Source organism: Crocuta crocuta, unplaced genomic scaffold, assembly GCF_008692635.1.
Source record: "Crocuta crocuta isolate KB4526 unplaced genomic scaffold, BGI_CrCroc_1.0 scaffold620, whole genome shotgun sequence".
Classification (NCBI taxonomy): Eukaryota; Metazoa; Chordata; class Mammalia; order Carnivora; family Hyaenidae; genus Crocuta; species Crocuta crocuta.
In genome coordinates, this window is record NW_027527402.1 from 991,838 (window position 1) to 995,383 (window position 3,546).

Sequence of the window (3,546 nt, forward strand, 5' to 3'; positions counted from 1 at the left end):
ATGGTGACATGTGACAACAGGATTACTGGTTTTTGTGAAAATAAATATTTAGCCACCCAGGCGCCCCTATTTTTAAAAAATTCAAACCGTCAGAAACCTTGAAAGAAGAAAATAAGGAGCATTCACTTACCCCTCATCTGGCGTCATTGTCAACATTTTGCTACATTTGCTTTCTTTTATCTCTCTCCTATAAAGTTAATTTGTACACATTGATGGGTATCGTTTTAAAAGTTCCGTCAGTGGAAGCTGCACCCCAGTTTTCTTCCTCCTTCCTCCCGCTCTCCTTTCTTCATGTTAAAAAAATTTTAAACTCCAACCCCATTCCCTTCTCNCTTGTCTGTAATATTTGTTTTGGCCAACAGAGTTTGGTTCAAGTTCACGGAAGAAAAAAAGCTGCCCCAGGACCAGGATCTTCTAGAGTTAGTCACACACACCAGCCTTTATGTTTCTTTAGGAAGAGTTCCTGGGCGATTGGGACAAAGCTCCAACTGGAGATCTTTACTTTTCTCCTCATCACAATTCAGTAAATCACTGCAACTACGTGAGGCTGAGACGTTCTTTTGTGTCTCTCTGTCTCTGCCCGGATTTTCGTCTCTGGTTTTGAGTGAGGACTATGATGGTGTATAAGGGCATCCACCCTCAGCTCTGGGAGACAGTCTTGGGAGTTCTCTCACAGGTTTTCTGTTTCCCANATTCGTCTCTGGTTTTGAGTGAGGACTATGATGGTGTGTATAAGGGCATCCACCCTCAGCTCTGGGAGACAGTCTTGGGAGTTCTCTCACAGGTTTTCTGTTTCCCAAAATAAATAGGACTTGAGGAAGGTCCAATTTTCAGGAATATCAAAACCGAAAGCAACCGAAATGATACACTGAAGAATAAGCAGAAACACACACAAACGGAGCCATATACTTTCTATCAAAGCGCTCTTTCAACCTCCCTGGTGGTCTAGTGGTTAGGATTCGGCGCTCTCACCGCCGCGGCCCGGGTTCGATTCCCGGTCAGGGAAGAACATTTTTTTTTTCTCTTTAACATCCCACAGAAGCCTTTTAAAGATAACTGTTTCTCCTAGGCCGTTCCCCCCATCCCTCCAAAGCTGAAATACAGGAGATGCAGAAATATACATAGTAAGAACCGCCTACTAACCATAGACATCACGTTTTTAAAACAGAAAAGGAATCATGCTGGTCATAAAGTTGTTTTTAAAGTTAATATATTTCCAACACTTGCCAGTGGAAATAAATATTCTTTACTAATATATTTTCTTTCAATTTAACTTAGTTTTTGAAAAGGTAATATATTTACATGATTTAGGATTCAACTATGCAAAGGATATAACTGATAAACCTACTTTTTACCTCTGCCATTTAGTTTCCTTCTAATAAGGCAACGAATGTTATGTTTCATAATTATAATGACATAAATATTTTATGGAAATTCAAGTGCATGCATACCTGCCTACCATGCATCTTGCACAAATGATAGCACTCTATACACGCTTTTCTGCACTTTGCCTTTTTAACTTAATATATTTTAGAAGTAGTTCCAGATTAGACATGAAGCGGTTCCTCATTCTTTCCTACGGCACATAGTATATTGATGATATTCCATAATTAATTGAACCAACCTCCTTTTGATGGACACGTAGGTTATTTCTAATCCTTTGCTATTACAAACAATGCCACCATAAATAAGCTTGCACATATGTAATTTTGCATGTGTGTGGAATAAATGCCGAGCAATTGAAATGCTGGCTCAAAAGGTATGTGCATTTATGGATAGATATTGCCAGTATGCCTTCCAGAGAGTTCGTGCCAATTTACACTTCTGCCAGTAGTGTACAATGTATATAGAATTAAAAACAACAACAACCATGTGGGCTTTCATCAAAGGACTTAATCTATCCTATTTCTGGAATCTTAGAGTTCCCCTCCCTAAAATTTTGGCATTACAGATAAACACTTTGATGAACATCTGTGTAGGCACACCTTTGTTTATCCCTAGATATTTCCTTAGGATAAATTCTAGGAAGTAGAATTGCTACCTCAAACCATATACTAAATGAGTTAAAGAATTAAATTCGAGAACTGAAGCAATACATTAGTGGATAATTATGTTAATATTGAGCAGGAGAAGACTTTTCCAAGATAAAAGCAAAGACAGAAATCATAAAGAATAAAACTGATAGATTAGACTACATAACAACAGGAAACTTCTGCTCATCTAAAAATCCTGTAAATAATATTCAAGACAAACGACACATTGGTATAAATCAGTAATATGAATATAATATAAATAATTATAAAAATAGACAGACTAATACAAATAATTGTTAATATAAAAATGATCGACTTCAATAGTAACAGAATAAATGGAAATTAAGGCAAGACTTTTTATCTGGCGATTTCGTTAAGATGAAAAAAATGACATCCCGTTGACTGGTGTAATACGATAGTGCTCATTGAATAGCGAAATTGGTGTTCTCTTTACACACAGCAATTTGGCAATAAGTATTCAAAGTTTTAAATTGCGTATGCCTTTTCCTTTGGAATTGTATCTTATTGCATTTGTCCTATGAAAACACTCTGAAATTCATAACGATCTATGTATGGAGATAACTCCATCAGGGGAGCCTTAACTCCTTCACTGGATTTCAGAAGCCCCCTTCAAACCACAATTAAAACAAAACAAAACAAAATAAAACTAGAATTGACTTTTTAAAAACCTGCGAATCAGTAGGAAACTACCACAGAATTTTTAATGTAACCATAGGAGAAATCCTGGAGGGATTCTCTTCCAAGTCCTTTTTTGGCTTTGCATTGGGATTATCTTCTGATACGGATCTCAGGATACGGAACTGTGTAAGAGAAACTGGACGACATACTCCTCATAAGGAAATGCACCAGACCTGTCCCCGGCCTGCGTTGGTGGTATAGTGGTGAGCATAGCTGCCTTCCAAGCAGTTGACCCGGGTTCGATTCCCGGCCAACGCATTTTTTATCGCCCAGAGCTTTTATATAAATCAGTAAAGCACAGGGAAAGGAAAGACTTTTGACCGCACTTGAATTTTGAGACTATTCTGGGAGAGCCTCCTACAAAACAGAGGTTCCGGGGTTTTTGTAGCTGCAACCGAGAGCCAAGCCCGTCTGCCAGTCTCGGCCGCTGGCGTCGCACCAGTTCACGGTAATTATCCTTTTCGGGTCTTTAGGGAAGGGTCTGAAATAGACGCTTCTCAGACTTGTTTTTCTAAATCCTCGGATGCGCCCTGGTTTACTGAAGAGTCAGAATGAGGAAGTCAGCCCAAGAGCCCGCAGTTCCCGGGAGAGCACCAGGGTACTTGGAACCGGGAAGGAAGCAAGAAGGAATGAAGAGGAGGGCCTCAGAACAGCTCTGCGTCTCGTGGGGTTTCGCCATTCCGGGGCCAGGAACCTCAATTCCAGGGTACAGGCTGGAGATGTCAACAGGAGGATCCTCGGGGCCGGCCTCTCGCACGCGTGGGAGGGGCGGCTTGATTCTTTGTAAGGGAGGGAAGTGGCTGGCTGGGGTCGA

At 40.3% G+C, this 3,546-nt stretch overlaps 2 non-coding genes across 2 annotated transcripts; both read left to right on the plus strand.

The window, feature by feature from the left end:
* Positions 1-934: 934 nt before the first annotated feature.
* TRNAE-CUC (transfer RNA glutamic acid (anticodon CUC)) lies at positions 935-1,006 on the plus strand. Its single transcript has one exon. It is a non-coding gene; the product is annotated as a tRNA-Glu (tRNA).
* Positions 1,007-2,918: 1,912 nt separating this feature from the next.
* Positions 2,919-2,990, plus strand: TRNAG-UCC (transfer RNA glycine (anticodon UCC)). The gene has a single exon. It is a non-coding gene; the product is annotated as a tRNA-Gly (tRNA).
* Positions 2,991-3,546: the final 556 nt, after the last annotated feature.